The sequence below is a fragment of the Trachypithecus francoisi genome, unplaced genomic scaffold (genome assembly GCF_009764315.1).
Source record: "Trachypithecus francoisi isolate TF-2019V2 unplaced genomic scaffold, Tfra_2.0 Lachesis_group4, whole genome shotgun sequence".
Classification (NCBI taxonomy): domain Eukaryota; kingdom Metazoa; phylum Chordata; class Mammalia; order Primates; family Cercopithecidae; genus Trachypithecus; species Trachypithecus francoisi.
Window position 1 is genome coordinate 68,401,470 of NW_022681469.1, and position 17,728 is coordinate 68,419,197.

The following is a 17,728-nucleotide window of genomic DNA, read 5'->3' on the forward strand; positions in this document are numbered from 1 at the left end:
ACTTTCAACAGGTGCCGGACCAGGAGGTGATTGACTTGATGGTCTATAATTAGCATGTATATGCGAATCTCTTATTGACTTAAAGATTTGCCCTCTAGCTGTTTTTGGAAAAAGAATTTTTTTTGAAAGCTTCCTAGAGATGTCTCTGTCTAACCCCCAAAAATGAATCTCTATGGCAGAGATTTCAGGCACTCTGGGAGATATATTTGAGTATTGGTGTAAGGAATATTTTGTCTTTTGCTTACCTAGCATCCAGGACCAGGACTAAGTGAAGTGAGTGAGGAGGCTAGGGAACCAAATTTGTGGAGGTGCTCACTCTCAAAACCCAGTCTGCATGAACCTGAAAATAAATGGCTTCTTAAATGTTGCTCCTTTGGTGCCTCACTTGCCTGCTCTAGTCCTGGTCCTGCAGCATCCATTTCTCTTTGCTAATTATATCTTCATTTTCCTTTGATAAATGCCCTTGCACAATCTTGATTCACGTGGTTCAAGTTGAACAGACAGCACTACTGGGGTTCCGGTATCAGGCATCTGACTTAGGCTTGGTCATTCAAAGCATAAAGCCTTGTCCACAGTGATTGGTTCAGTGATGGCATACGACCTGAGTTGGGCCAATAGGAATCTTTCCTGGAACAACCTGGGAAGCAGCACACTCTTTATAAAGGCTTGTGGAACTGCTAGAAAGCAAGCCTGGGTCACTGTGAGGAGAAAGTCAGCATGAGAAAGAGGCCACTTCAAGAGAAAAGAGAGCGAAGAGATGAGAAGAGACAGATTTCTGCAATTGTTAGAGTGCTGTATCTGAAGAAAGCTGTATACTCTGGGCTTTTTAGTGACATTAGTCAATAACTGAATGTCTGTTATTTGTATAAAATGGGATTGGGTAGGAGGAGAAAGGCACCTGCTCAGTCAGACTTCTGTGATTGTAATGCCTACTGAGGTGACTTCATCACAACATGCGGTCAGAATGAGGAAGGCACTTGTTGTTAAAAAACAAAGCAAAACAAAAACCTTTCTGAGTTGTCTTGTAGTAGTTTTGGGACTTGGATAAATAATCAATTTCTGTGACTGAAATTTTTCAGCAAATTCCTGGGATATTCAGAAATTCATTTTCCTGTCTCAGGAAACTTTTTTTCTACTTCTTTCCTATTCTAGTGCGGGTGGACAGATAGAATCCTTCTCCATTTTCCTGAAACTGCAAAGGGTATAGTGAAGAAACCAGGCCACTGACCTGGTTTTAACCAATTTCTAGGACTCCTGCCAACACAGACCAGGAAGTAAAACCAAACAATATTTTACTACCCACCTGTACCCAAAAAAAGTACTGATGGGAAAATGCGTCAGACACTGACAGTATTGGAGTCTGAACTAGGGATAATGTCAGGAATGACAATAAAGAACTTAAAAATAAAACCTAAAGAACTTGACTTTAGGTTCAAGAGAAGGTTGAAGAGGAAGAGTTGAGTATGTGGGTTAAATGAATAATAATATTTTAAAACATCACTGACAAAGCCTAGAAGTGATAGACAGCTGCGGCTACCTCTAGAAATTGAAAATAGGCAAGGAAACCCTTTCCTCTTAATCTGGGTCTCTGACTCCCTGGATTACAAGGTCTGTGTTAATTTTGGAGGCTTCTAAGGCACTGGTAGGGCTATGGACTGACTATCACCAATAGGAATCTGGAGGTGGCCCAAGACCACACCTGCTGACCTCAGAAGAGGTCACTTAAGTACGATGTTACCAAAGAACAAGATGTGCAAAATAGTTTGAAGAGATGGAGAAATATTTGAGTTAATTTTTTGATAAATGCAGCTGGTATTAACAGAGATGTTCTTTTTGTAATTCGAAAACTGAAGATATGTCATCTCATTTCACCCCAGCCTGCTGGTATACACTATGATATATCTAGCTGCTAGCAGAGCTATGAATCAATAGTTGAGTGATAGTTACTGTTAGTACTGGAAGTATTATTGGCAACAGCAATTCCAGTCCGGGCAATTTGTGCCTAGTGCCAGTAAAGGAAGGTTACTTAGATTTTTCACGTGCTAAAGAGGAGACAAAAATAAATTTAAAAAAATTAGAGCGAATGTAATCCTGGTCACTTTCAAATAGAATCAGCAGGGAAAATGGTATCAAACCAATCATAGGAGGAAAAGCAAAGGACAAGAATTCTGAAAATATGAGGCTATTTTTTTCTTCATTTTCTAACTGTAGAGATCAATTACTTGCTAAAAGTTATTTTCTTTCTTGGGGTTTCTTTAAACATAATTATATACATTATTTTTATGCTGATAGTATTAACTATAGATGATTCTATAGTACCAAATACAGATGATTTATGTTCACAGAATGTTTGCTAAACAATTGATTTAGTTACTATAGATTGTTTTACATTACATAACACTTTAGTTTAAATAATTAAAATATGTAAAGAATTGATGCAAAATTCAAGATATAAAAGGGGTATGTTGAAAAGCTGTTTTCTGCAGACATTGAGCTCTCCTGTCTGGAGGCAACCATGTTGATGATTTATTGGGCTCCTTTCATAGACAGACTATGCATATAAAAGCATATATATTTGTTCTTAAAAATTACAAATGGTGGCCAGGCATGGTGGCTCATGTCTGTAATCCCAGCCATCTGGGAGGCCAAGGTGAGCAAATCGCTTTAGCCCAGGAGTTGGAGACCAGCCTGGGCACAAAACTAGCACAAAAAGCACAAAAACTAGCCAGGTGTGATGGCACATGCCTGTAGTCCCAGTTACTCAAGAGGATGAGGTGGGAGGATCGCTTGAAGCTGGGAGGTCGAGGCTGCAATGAGCTGTGTTCGTGCCACTACACTCAAGCCTGGGTGACAGCGCAAGACCCTGTCTCAAAAACAACAACAACAACAAAAATAGAAGTGGAAGCCTACTAGTCACATTCTTCTACACCTTCCTTCTTTTCAGTTAACACTGTAACTTAGATATCATTCACAATAGAGCGGTCAAGGCAGTCCTATGTCAAACCGCACTCATCCATGCCCACCTCCTTCACTTGCTCTCCTTTACTCTGCTCTTCATTATTTCCATGGCACTCATTACTTTCTGACATACTGTCCTTTATTTATTTATTACATTTAGTGTTTTTCTTTCCTCTGGAACTCAAGAGCCATGAGGACAAAGATATTTGGGGTAATTTTCACCCTACTGTATATGTACCACTTACAATGGTGACCAGCACATAGTAGGGTCTCAATAAATATGTTGAATGAGTGAATGAATGGTTTGAAGGGAAAATGATGGACTGGTAGAAACCTATAAAAGAAGTATGCAGAAATATAAGATCTTTGAAACCATTCATGTCAAAAATGTACTGGCAAGGTTAAATCAGTGCTTCCTTCGCTAAAGCAGAATGCTCAAGTAACTGCCTCTACTGATTGCCAGTTTGTGCTTAAATTTATTCAGAAAAGGCCAGATGCCTCCAGCTACTTTATCTCTTGCTATTCCCAGGGTTCTGCTTTTTTCCTTCAGACTCCTTTTTAATCTATAACATTTTCATTTAATTACATCTTTCCCAACTCCATATCTCCTATGTCTGTAACAGCATTCTGTGAAAATATAATAGAGTTCCTAAGCCCTTTTTTTTGGAAAGGATCTCTGTAGTGAGATATTGCTTACTAGGTCCCAGGAGTCAGCTGTTATAAACAGTCTGTGGAAGAATGTGCAGCATTCATTATATAGAAGGAAGTGGAGACTTCCCTCTTCATATTACAGAACTGTACAGCAGTCGCTGAAAGAGTTTTGATGCCTCAGAGCTGTCATCTCATTTTGCGTGTGTAATGACTACAGGAAAGAGGATGTGGACATGTACTATCAATTGGTGTAAGTAAAAAAAACATTTTTAGCAGTAAAAAAAGGAAGTGAAGAAAAACAAAACAAATGGCTTATTCTACCAGTCCTCTTTAGATATCTGCTTTGGTTGGGCTATTGGCTATTTGGGAATAGTCTTAATTTGTGCTTTCTTGCTTTTTGTGTAGCAGTGATTATAGCATAGATTTTACACATGAGAAAGGCCACACAGGAAAGTATCTTTAGAAGCAGGGGGAGGTAGGTTATAAACTTTTATGTTATTCAAATGTGAATTAATTAAACCTCCAAATCAGAACTAGTTTAACATTGAAATGAAATTCTGGGCCATTCATAACTTTATGACTATCCCACAAGAAGATTGTTCATAGGCAAGAGAAGTATCTTAATTGAACACTAGACATTTAAATACAGGAATTTGTCAAATCTTGTCAAAATCCATTGGCTAGAAATAAAGGATTATTATTGTCAGTGGTGGACTTCTGTCAGCCTTGGTGCCCCCTTTTCCTCCTCAAAGAGTAAAGCTTCACTTGTCTAGAGGGAAGGAAGACAAGGAAAGGACACAAGAAATCCAAACAGATTCAGTCAAGTTCATAGACTTCAATCTAGGTATGCCCTCAAGGCCCTCACTAAGAAATCCTTTAGTTAATTCTAAGAAGTCTAGTTTTCAGCCTCCTGTGCCTGAACAGAACAGAGGTAAAAGACAGGAAAATTCTAAAAAGCAGACTTAAGGACTCCAAACACAATTGTCTAGGATAACTTACTGTACAAGCAAAACAATCAGGAGATACTTAGGAAATTACCATATATATCATACCAGAATTAATTTTTATATTGATCATCTTTTATGACCAGAAAAAAACAGAATTGTTTAGTCTACATCAATAATATAAAAAATGGGGTAAGGCCGAGCATGGTGGCTCACGCCTGTAATCTCAGAACTTTGGGAGGCCAAGGCGGGCGGATCACGATATCAGGAGATTGAGACTATCCTGGCTAACACGGTGAAACCCCATCTCTATTAAAAGTACAAAAAATTAGCCGGACATGGTGATGGGCACCTGTAGTCCCAGCTACTCAGGAGGCTGAGGCAGGAGAATGGTGTGAACCCGGGAGGCGGATCTTGCAGTGAGCCAAGATCGTACCACTGCAGTCCAGCCTGGGAGACAACAAGACTCCATCTCAAAAAGAAAAAAAAAAAAAAAGAAAAAAGAAAAAAAAGAAATGTTGTAAAAATAATCTTAATAGCATTTCCATCTCAAATGATTGTAAAGTAATAAAAAATCCAATGTCAGTTTTTGATATGGATCTTTTTTATCCACCTTCCTTCTCACTTAGATGCTATTCATATGGTCACAGTATCTACCTTTTCCTTACTAATAGCTGCCCCACTTTCATTTCAAATGTCTCATTTTCTGTTCATTCTCTCTTATCCATCCAGCTCACTTACCCTGCTTATCCCAGTCTTGCAAGTTACCAAAGTTTTCTAATCCCCTGACTTTGTTATTTAGTTTTTATACTCATCATATTCATCACATTCTCTATCTTTCACTTCCTTCTTACCAGCTGTGATTTCACATACTGTCATGATGATTTTCTTATAGATGCTTCTTGATTACCTTGGCCATCTCTTTGCCACTTTCTTGCCTGGCAAAATTTCAACACAGTTATATTGAAGTGACTGCCTACTTTGCATCTTCACCCAAGCAGCTAAATGTTACTGGAGAAAATAAAATAATTGTTGCTAGCTTTAGTTATTTCAAAACCATGACCACAAACGTCAGGGCATATTACACTTAGTGGCATCCTACTATACCTGTGGAGCATATTCCGTTTCTAACTCTCTAGAATGATTTCTCAAACCTCTTCTAGTTCCTTTACCGCTCGCTCACTCACAGGTTATGATCCCACCATAATCTCATTTTCCCACCTCTAGTTCTACTAGCTCACTATATTCATGCCCACATACTCTTCCAACTCTCGTTGCTCTAAGGCAATTCCCTCCTGATGTGCTTTGGATTCCCACCCCATACCATCATAAAGAATTCACTCCTCCAGACCAGATGCAGTGGTTCATGCTTGTGATCCTAGCACTTTGGGACGCAGAGGTGGGCGGGTCACTTGAGGTTAGGATTTCTAGAGCAACCTGGCCAACATGGTGAAACTTTGTCTCCCCTAAAAATACAAAAATTAGCCGGGCGTGGTGGCATACGTCTGTGATCCCAGCTTCTTGGGAGGCTGAGGCAGTAGAATTGCTTGGACCTGGGAGGCGGAGGCTGCAGCGAGTGGAGATTGTGCCACTGTGCTCCAGCCTGGGTGACAGAGGGAGACAGTCTAAACAACAACAACAACAACAACAACAACAACAATTCACTCCTCCAATTTCCCCCGCTTTTTCAGTTGTCAGTTCATTCCTTTCCACTGGGCCATATCTAACAGTGTGCCACGGTAACTTAATGCACCAACCTTGAACATTCTATCACAGGATGTTTGCCTGTTGCAGTTGCTATTGCTTCTGCTTGGAAAGCTCTTTGCTCAGATCTACTAGTGGCTACCTCCTTATTCTGGTCTCAGCTAAACTTCCCTACTAGTGGCCTTTACCGGTCTTCTTAGTTCAAATTAGCTCTTTCATCCACCACTTTTCAAGCAGGCCTCATATGTCACATTACACAATTTTATTTTTTTTTCATATTATGGAAGTATCTTATTTTTTATCGATGTGTTCATGTTTTGTTTTGTTTCATTTTTCACTGGAGTATAAGCTTCTTGACAGTAGGAACTGTCTCTTCTTTATTGTTGTAGAACATGCCTGGCATACAATAATAGATATTTAATAAATACTGATAGACTGATGGATTGACTATTTAATGGTAGTAATGTCAATGATTTGGACAATTTAGGCTGGACATGGTGCCTCACACATGTAATCCCAGCACTTTTGGAGGCTGACGTGGACTGATTACTTGAGGTCAGGAGTTCAAGACCAGCCTGGCCAACATGGTGAAACCCCGTCTCTACTAAAAATACAAAATTTAGCCCAGCATGGTGGTGGGCGCCTATAGTCCCAGCTGCTAGGGAGACTGAGGCAGGAGAATTGCTTGAACCTGGGAGGCAGATGTTGCTGTGAGCTGAGATCGTACCATTGCACTCCAGCCTGGGCAACAGAGTGAGACTCTGTCTAAAAAAATAAATAAATAAAATAAAATAATTTGGAAGATTTTGTTCCCCAACAATGCTGAATAGAATATGTATTACTGTATTTACTCCTTCAGACAAACCTATTTCTATAAGGGTAGTGAGTAATTACAATACCAACACTACTACTAATAAAAGTGCTTATATAGAACTTCCTGTATGCCAGATACTCTTCTGAACACTTTATAAATATTAACTTATTTAAGCAACAGCCTTGTGAAGCAGATATGATTATAAATTCTATTTTACAAATGAGGAAACTGGGGCACATTACAATTAGGTGCTCCCCTCACTGAGGTTTCATAGTTGCTTCAATGCAAAAAATATTGAGTCAGGTTTATCTTACATGAATTCCTTCAGCAGCCTCACATGTGTAAGTGGTACTTTCCACAAGAAGGAACAACTATTTATAGGAAGTATTAGGAAAAATGGGGACTACCACTGATTGCAGATTTACCAAGAACTGTGCTAGGCATTGTGGGAGCTACCTAAGAAGAATAAAACAGAATCCTTCCTAGAAAGACGTAGTATTCTTCTATGTATAATAGTAAGTCTAAGAAGGACTATACATCTATAAAGAACTGCATAATATCACTAAATACAATGAACAGATAGGTTGATAAAATATTTATACCTTTGCATGCATACTTCTGATTTTTAGATGACAATATGCTTTCTATTTTGAAGACATAGAAATATTTATGAAGTTGGATATGTGGATAAAGGCCACATCATCATACATTGGCCCCTAGATTTTAAAATCTTAAGATATGTGAAAAGTATTGGATCAAAAAATGAATATCTCTATTTGGGCATCATGCAGTCTGCCCTTTCTGAAGAATGTGACCGCAAGTATTAGTGGCTACTCCTAGTTCAGATACCATTTTTTCCCCTTGTGTTACATTAAATCTTTTCTCCAATTATTTTAGGTTAATTGTAAACATAAAAACATTCATTTAGAAGAAGTGGCTACATGCCAGTAGATGAACTATAAATTACTTAAAACACAAAGAGTTAATTTAAGCATAAATATAGGCAACATATTTTAAACCCTTCAGTAATATCTCCAGGGTGGGTTAGCCTGTTTCACTAGAGAATTGGGAACACCCTTAGGCAGTTGTGACTAAGGGGACATCTGTGTTTATCTTGTTTTTATACCCTATAGTGGCCCACACCCTTCCGTGCTGGTCTAGACACATCTAATTTCAGAGGTAATTGCTGAGAATTCCTGGTTTGTGTTTATAATTTCTGTTACACCCCTAAAATATTTTAACTTTCTGTCTTAGCTACAGATTATACCAACTTCATTTTTATTCTGTAGCTATATATATTCCCTATGATTTTTGTACAGATCTGCAAATGTCAGTAATTATGTACAGTTTTAAAAAATAGTATTATCTACTGATAGTGTTGTCAATTGAGAAAAATAATGAGACAAGTCTTAATCATTTTAGGAGATTTATTTGCCAAAGTTAAAGACACGCCCGGGAGACAGGTCTATGCCTTTCTCTGAAGATGATTTTGCGGACTCCAAATTTAAAGAGGTAAGGGAGGGATATTGAGAAGTACACAATTTTCTTTTTTCTTTTCTTTGAGACAGAGTCTTACTCTGTCGCCCAGCCTAGAGTGCGGTGGTGTGATCTTGGCTTACTGAAACCTCCACCTTCTGGGTTCAAGTGATTCTCATGCCTTAGCCTGCTAAGTAGCTGAGATGACAGACGTGCACCACCATGCGCGGCTAATTTTTGTATTTTTAGTAGAGACAGGGTTTTGCCATGTTGGCCAGGCTGGTCTCGAACTCCTTGGCTCATGTGATCTGCCCACCTTGGTCTCCTAAAGTGCTGAGATTACAGGCATGAGCCACTGTGCCTAGCCAAGAAGTACACATTTTTTCATGTAGGAGGTGGATAGGGGAAAATAGTCATTCTTGGCTTTGTCTGGCTCAGTGAATCTGCATTTTTACATAAGGTAACATAGATAGGACAAGGTTCAGGGAATCAGCATTTTTACATAAGATAACAAACACAAATGGAGCTGGGGAACAATCAAATATGCATTTGTGCCAGGTGAGCAGAGGGGTAAATGCATCTGTAAAGATAAGCTATCAGTTTACATTGCCCTGGTGAATTTTAACAGAAATGCTTTAGGTAAACATCTTGGAGCTCATCAGGAATTTCCTTGTGGGGAAAACATGAGGGAGGTGTGTAGTTTTTCATCTTGTAGCCATCTTAATTGGGAACCAAAAAGGGTAGGCAGATTTGTGTGACCCAGTTCCCGGCCTGACTTTTCCCTTTGGGTTAATGAGTTTGGGGTCCCAAGATTTATTTTCCTTTTACACTGGCTGTAAGAAAAAATAAGTGCTTTGTGCTTTATGTTGGATCATCTTTTAGTAAAGTTTCTGTAGCTAGAATATGTGGGATTTTAGGAATCTTTGGTATAGTAGGTTAAATTGTGTCCCTCAAAAAGAAATGTCTAAGCACTAACCCTTGGTACCTGTGAACGTGACCTGATTTGGAAACAGGGTCTTTGCAGATGTTACTAGTTAAGGATCTTGAGATGAGATAATTCTGTATTTAAAGTGGCCCTAAATCCAATAACTGGTGTCTTATTAGAGAAAGGAGATGGAAATTTGAGATACAGAGACATAGAGAAAAGGCCATGTGAAGACAGAGTCAGAGGTTAGATTTTTGTAGCCCCAAGGCAAAGAATGTCAAGGGTTGCTGGCAGACACTGGAAGGTAGGAGTGAGACATGGGAGAGATTGCCCCTCCAAGCTTCCAGAGGGAACCAATGCTGCAGACATCTTGATTTTGGACTTCTGGCCTCTAAAACTGTAAGATAATACATTTTCGTTGTTTTAAGTCACCAATTTTGTGGTAATTTGTTACAGTGGCTTTAAGAAGTGAATATACCTGGTTATAGGCGAGAAAATAAGTTCCGGCTTGAGTAATGCCATAAAGATGCTCTCCTATTACTGACCATTGCATCCTTTAAGGTTATTTTCTGTCGTATATCATCAAATACGTCAGGCCTCTGAGCCCAAGCTAAGCCATCATATCCCCTGTAACCTGCACACGTACATCCAGATAGCCTGAAGCAACTGAAGATCCACAAAAGAAGTGAAAATAGCTTTAACTGATGACATTCTACCACTGTGATTTGTTCCTGCCCCACCCTGATACGATGTATTCTGCCCTGGCCCCCCACACTTTAGAAGGTACTTTGTAATATTCTCCCCACCCTTGAGAATGTACTTTGTACGCCTATCCCAAACCTATAAGAACTAATGATAATTCCACCACCCTTTGCTCACTCCTTTTTCGGACTCAGCCCATCCGCACCCAGGTGAAATAAACAGCCTTGTTGCCCACACAAAGCCTGTTTGGTGGACTCTCTTCACACGGATGCCCATGACAAAATGTACACTTTATCTGTGTTAAGGATTATTTCTCCCACCCTTTATAGTAAAAGCAACTCAGTACCAACTAACTAAATAAAGACTAATCTGTACTTCTGTGGGTTTGCTTTTTAAATATTCCGTGTGCTTTACATATACACTTACTATAAAATTCCTATTGTTATCATATGTTTAGTAATATTTTAATAAACAATGGTCAACTTAGGATTTTGGTAAAACTAAATTTTTTTTTTTTTTGTAGAATCTGGAGCCTTCTAGAGAAGTTTTAATGAAAATTGTGCAGAGAGAAAGCATGCTTAGCAATATGATCTCAGAAACCTGAGATTGCCATTTGTACTTACGGGTTTTCAGGACACAGAGAGAAAACCATGCTGTGCTGGGATAACTGAAGGAACTCCCCTATACCCATTCTTCTCCAGGGCCCTTCTGGGAGCCAGTTTTGTGGTGAATTTATTGGATGTTACTTCTCAGAGTGTATCAGAGATTCTTCACATTCGTGGACTTTAATCTTCCCCTTGTCAGCTGCAGCCACAGTTGTATTTCTGCACTCTCTGAATTCTCAGTGGTCTTAATATTTCTAGAAAGTGAAAGTTGGCGTTCATTTAGTCAGTAATCACAGTTGGTGAACAGTAATTATCACTGTAGTTTTACTAAAAGGTGCAACCAAGAGTTCTTAATCTGGAGTCTGTGTATTCAGATGTAGGGGGAGGGGAATATTTATTAAGCTCAAACTGAAAATGAGAATTTCTTTCAACTATAAATGTAGGCTCTAAACCACGGAGCCATGGAGTACTACATTGTATTAGTATATACCTGTGATTCTGTTACAATAGAAACCTCTACTGATTTTTAAAATTTCCTCACATGGGGTAGTTGTCTTGAAATATTGTACGTGGTAATTACCATACTGAAATTATGGGAGTTATTTAATATATTAACAAAGAAGTTGCATATTATTATACAACAAAACTTTACATTCTATTTGTATTATATGTAACAACTCTTTTGCTATCACATTGAACAAAACTTATTAGGTTTTCTGCCAAAGGGTGCACTAGGTTATAATCATCAATCATTGGCAGCTCTCAATTTTTGGTTTTGCATGTGTGAAAATCTTTACTCTGCCTTTCTCATATATTGACCTACCTTGTTTGATTTGTCACTGGAAATGAAAAGAAGCACGCTACCCTCAGAATGCTAGTGCTGGAAGGCACAAAGTCATTTTATAAGACAAGAGAGGCAATAGAGGAAGGAAGGTCATGTAGAAAGAGTGTCATGGAATTTCCTTTATGGAGATGAAAATGCTGTGTATTTGTATTACTGTGCTTTTCATAATGGCAAATGATTCTGCTGATGGAATGGTTTTCTGAGTGTATGGGTGTGGCCGGATTAACTCTAATATATCATGTAATTGCATTTTTCTGATGTTCAAGGCAAGCAGAGCTTATTATTTTTGCCTCTTTAGGGCTAAGGGCTGCAGAATGCTCTTTCTTTTCTGAACTAGTTTTTTAAACTACCAGTAACAAAATCTTTGTACATATTTACACATGAATGTTTAAGTAGCAGAATCATATTCATTCAACAACATTTGTTAAGTGCTGACTATCTGCTAGGCCTGTGCTGTGGACTGTTGGTTTACAAGCTAACACTATCAGCCTTCTCAATAGACCCCTTTTGTGACTTTACAGAGAGGCTGGAAGACATCGTGCTGTCAACTATGTTCTTCTCCAAATCAGATTTTTCTCTTCAGGATCACTTTCCTCCTCAGATCCCCTTTCAGAATCCTGTTTCTACTAATTTTACTCTCTTTTAAGCATTTTCAAACTCTGGGTTCACTCGTCCTTTCTCCTGAAACCCCCTGTTGCTACAATCAGATCTTCAATATCCAAGAAAGGAAAAAGAAAAAAACAGAAAGGCTCATGGTCAGTCCTCTCTTTTCTGCTTTTCTTCTCCTAATTTACTTGAAAGACTTCTCCTTTCTAATCTGATATTCTCTCTCATCAAGCTACTGAAAATGCTCAGTCATTTTTCAATTGTGAATTTTGGTGGCTATTCTCAAACTCTTAATTTTCCGACCTTTCTGAGGTGCTTAAAACAGTGACCACACTCTCCGTATAACTCCTTAACATCACCAGCGTATGCTGTCCTGATCTCCTCTGCTTTTCCTGTGGGATTTTAGTTGTATTTCCCCCATCTATTTATTCCTAAACGTGGACCCTCCTTGAGGGTCCTTCGATGTATGCATCCCGTACAGCCTACAGAACTATGAGCCAATTAAACCTCTTTTCTTTATAAATTACCCAGTTTCAGGTATTTCTTTATAGCGATGTGAGAACAGATGAATACAGGCTTCATGGTGGGAAAACAGACAAAAACTGACTCCCCTATTTACTAGCTATGTGGCTTGGGGCAAGTCACTAAACTTGACTAATACCTCACGTGATTACTGGAGGAATCAAATGAGATTATATTATGAAAATATACCATGTAAATGGAAGAGAACTATGCAATAGATGTTTATTGTTATTATTGACATACTTGGTCAGTCTGGTATGATACCTCTAAGAACATGGGAATGAAGAAATTAAGAATTTTCTCTTTATAGATAAATTGTAAAATTAGTCCTTGTGAAGGGCAGGAGGTCTTCTAGGCCAGCGAGACTGACCTCTATTATATTTGAATATATTAATTTATCTAATAAGTGAATGTACCAATCAGAAAGGGGATGAGTCAGACTGAAATCTTGATTGATGATAGATTCAATCAATTATAACTCCAATGCTACTTCCTTCAAGAACTCTCTGATTATTTAATCTACAGTAGCCTTTGTTTCTGAACTCCTATGTAATTTGTTAAACTCCTTGTCCAACTGTCATACTAAAAAAGTGTCATTAGCAGGGTTGGATCGACAGAAAGACAAGACATAAATACCCTTTGAGTACATAAAATGCATTTTACTTATAGTAATAATGCAGTAGAAAACACTGTTTTGATAAATGATAGCAAGATCAGCAGCATCATCTGAGACAAAGATTCAAACTTCCTGTGACTTTATCTAGCCAGGGGTTACACAGCTGTGAGCGCAGATTACAAGTCCTTTTGCAAGCATAACTTGTCCCCTTCCATGCCCAATGCTTACGTATAAGGCTAGAGAAGTCTTATACATTGTCTAGTCTGGATATGTGCTTGGTACTTCTTCACTTAGTCCAGGTATACCTCTTCAACCTCAGTATTATTTGATGAAAAATACAATTGTGGCAGTACATTCATTCATTACTCTGAGACTCTTGAGACTAATTCAGCTGATCCAACCACATTCTTGAACTCAGATCTGTAGAAGCAGAATAGGCATCAGTATCCCAGAATTCTTTGGATTCACACTAAGAAACTCTTAAACCATCTAAAAGATTTCCCCCTAGAATTATTAAATCACTTTAACAAAAACATAGAGCCTTGTAATATTCATTGGTGTGCTATATCCCTCATAGATTATAAATTTATAGAAAGAAGAGATTATACTTTATTTTTAAATCTTCCATGTACCCAGCATAAAGCCTTGTGTATAACTATAAAAACAGAAAGTTATTAACAAATAAATCTTCATTATTAACATCTAAAACATGGATGCCTACTTAATCCTTTTGCCTTTCCTATTTTCTGAAGACTCCTACTTGTTCTTTAAAACACTTTGATCATTTATTACCTTGTGTGTGACATCTTCCTGACATTCTGCAAGAAGCTAGTCAGCACCCTCTCCCATCATATCCTCAATGGCACTTTAGACACAGCTTTACAAGAACTGTTTTAACTGTGTTGTAATAACATGTTCTCCACCAGACTGTGAATTTGTCTAAGGCTTGGACCATGATTTATTCATTTTTGTGGTCCTTTCCAGTGGTGACAAGTAGGGCATGGCATTGAGACTGTTCATCATAAATGCTTATTTAAGGAATGAGTCCCTAGGTGCTCCCTTCCCATGAGTGCATGGTATTGTAATGGAACCTCCAGCGGTGTGATTAGTATGTCCTCTTATGTAGAAAACCAACATAACAGTAGGTAAAAATATGGGCTCCAGAACTACATTAGTTGGGTTGAATTTTGGATCTGCTACTTACTAGCTGTGTGACTGGGGTAAGTTACTTAACTTCTCTGTGCCTCAGTTTCTTTGACTATAAAATGGAATATCAATATCTCACAGAGTTGTACTAAATGAGATAATATTTGTAAGGTTCCCAGTAGATGTTGGCAATTATTATTAGAGAATTTTTCAGTACATGGCTACTGAATTTAGTAAATTGGTAGGGGGCGGGGAAGAATGGAATCAGGTATTTTGCCTCATTTTAAGAATGACTTTACTTATTTTTTCCTTCCATTAGTTTCTTCTCATGTTTTTACCTTTCCCTTCCTCTTCTTACTTTTCTAATCCTGTTCCATTTCTTCCTCTTAAATTGAGCGGGAGGAGGTGTTAGTGATAATCAGTGTCAGAATTAGAAGTTGAAAAAACAATCATTCTTGGAAGTCACTAAATTAAGCAGAGTAGACTATAGTAATAATAAGAATTTGATATGTAGGAGTCATTTGGAAAGGATTCCTGGATGTGGGCCTAAAAGTTTTCAGGAGGAGTATCCAAAAATTAAAGGAATATGAATTGGCCAAGAGATGAAATGCATTTGATATCTTTTACCCATGTTGGCTATTTCATAATTCTTTACTTAAAGCAAATAAAATGCCACTAACATTTTGGATAAGCTATACTTCCTTAACTAAGGGAAACCAACTAAAGCTAGATGAAAGGAAAGAATCCAGGGCTCCTAAGTTGAGATTCCCTTATTTATAAAAAGGTTTACACTTCAAGGTGTGCACCTATAAATCTTCATCTTTTGATTATTATGTGAATTCTGAAATTTCTTTTGGCAAAATTTTAGCTTCTTAGTGTTGATTGTAATTTGATCATTAGTAGTTACATAAAATATGATGTAGCCAGGGCTATTTACATTGCTTTGTCCTTGAAATTCTAGGTATATTTGACTGTCTCTCTTTAACAACTTGTAATACAGTCATTGTATACCATAGACCAGAACTACAGAATTCTTGAATAGAAACTCTTTTTTCTTGCCATTTTTGTCTAGAAGTTCATTTTGGTACTAGGACAGTGCCAAAATATGCCCTCTTTAATGCCTTAGCTTAACCAGGTTAGTTCATTACAAAAACAGGTATTCACATAGTTAGCCTAAATTTTAAGTGTGCTTCCTCATCCCTTAAGTAATACTGTGTTTCCTATATAATCAATTATTTGGGAAATCAAGAGGGCTGAGGTAGAATACAAGGGTGGCTATCATGTGATTATGTTTGGATGAGGTAGATTTCAAGTCTGGAATTAAGACTGATATGCTAAATGCATTATTCAAGCACTGGGAAAAAAGCCTAAAGTTAAAAAAAATTTAAAGTACATCTTACATGAAGTAACTTTGTGCTTAGTAAGTAGAGTGCTTTGGGGAATAAGATGAACATGAGAGAGAAGCATATATACTATGGTAATTGGAAGCTTCAACAAAACTATCCACACATGACTGGAAATGGATTCTGATGACACATTAGCCTCAAAGGTGAAGCTTGAGTGGCTTCTAAGGCCATCAAAACTCAAGGGTAAGGGAGCATATAGGCTTATTTACAGTGTTCTTTTATTAAAGATGCTGAAGGGGTGGCTCACAAGGTCAATGTGAGACACATTTTAAATGAACTGCTCTCCTGGATTTCTTCAAGGCCCTGCTTACAAACTATGCCTCATTTAACAGAGGCACCCAAATCAAATGTCCTTGTTTTCTTTAGTTTTTTCAGAATATCCAAGCAGAAACTGATGAGCAAATCTGTCATTTTCATATTTTCTGGAATAGTGTATTTATCTAATTGTTTAAAGGGATATATTGTTTCTTTTAACTTTTATTTTAGGTTCGGAGTACATGTTCAGGTTTGTTATATAGGTAAACTTGTGTCTTGGGGGTTTGATGTACAGATTATTTTACCACCCACGTATTAATACTAAGCATAGAACCCAACAGGTGTATTTTTTTCTGATCCTCTACTTCCTTCCACCCTCCACCCTCTAGTAGGCCCCAGTATCTGCTGTTCCCCTAAAAGATATTTTAAAATTACTTTTAACTGCACAATTTGAGTAGATTGGTAGGTTTATGCCACAAAATTTAATATATCAATTCTGAAATTAGTAAAAATATCAGTCTGTTTATGGATACATGTTCATTATGGAGAACTTTACCAGTGGTAAGGTGATGGGGTATATGGAAACTTTCATCGAGTAAGAGATTGAGAGGGTATTTCTGTTTTCTCTGGTTATTCCCTATGACCACAAAAATCAGGAAGTGGTGATGAATAACAGATTCAAAGATGTAAATAATTAAATTTTACTTGACTAACAAACTATAAAATATGATACCTGCTTATGAACCAAAAGTTCAGATGAAGGATGAGAAGGGTATGAATTCAAAAGAACTTCTATTTAATACCTTTTTAAAATTTGTTTTTAAATTGTGGCAAAATACACATGGCAAAATTTACCATTTTAATTGTTTTTAAGTGTACAGATGAATGGTACTAAGTACCTACACATTGTTGTACAAGCTTCACCACCATCCATCTCCAGAATTCTTATTTAATATTGTTTTTTGAGGTGAAAGTCTTCTGTCTCTAATTCAACCCAACAATTATGAAAATCAAAGAGTAGAGCTACCTTAAGGAATATAAGAAATGGGAATCATGACTAAAGGTAGAACTTAGAGACATACATTTGGCATGAGTAGAAAAAGAGGAACAGGCAGGTTCACCATATTTCAAGTGATTTCATGGTATAAATACTATTTATATATGAATACACTTAATCTGGTCTGGCATCTGATGTCTGTACAAAATGTCAATGCCTAAAACCTTGGTATATGTTCAATTGTCAAGGATTAAATCAGATGCTGTGCTGTGTGTTGCTCTGGCCACAAATTGGATAAAAGGGCAGGGGTTGTTATTTCTGTTCTGGGGCTCGCTTCCTCTTAGCTCCCAGAGGTTTAATGACTTCTTCTTGCTGTAACCTCATGTCTCCCATGTCCATAATAAGCAGAAGAACTTTAGGTCATACAGAAGCCTTTACTTTCCCATGTTCTGCATGGTTAGAGAAGGGCTGAGAACGGTGAATAGTTGACACCAGGATTAGAGATCAGGGGGGTCTAATGAAGTTGGAAATATGCAAGAAGGTCTGGAAGAATCTCT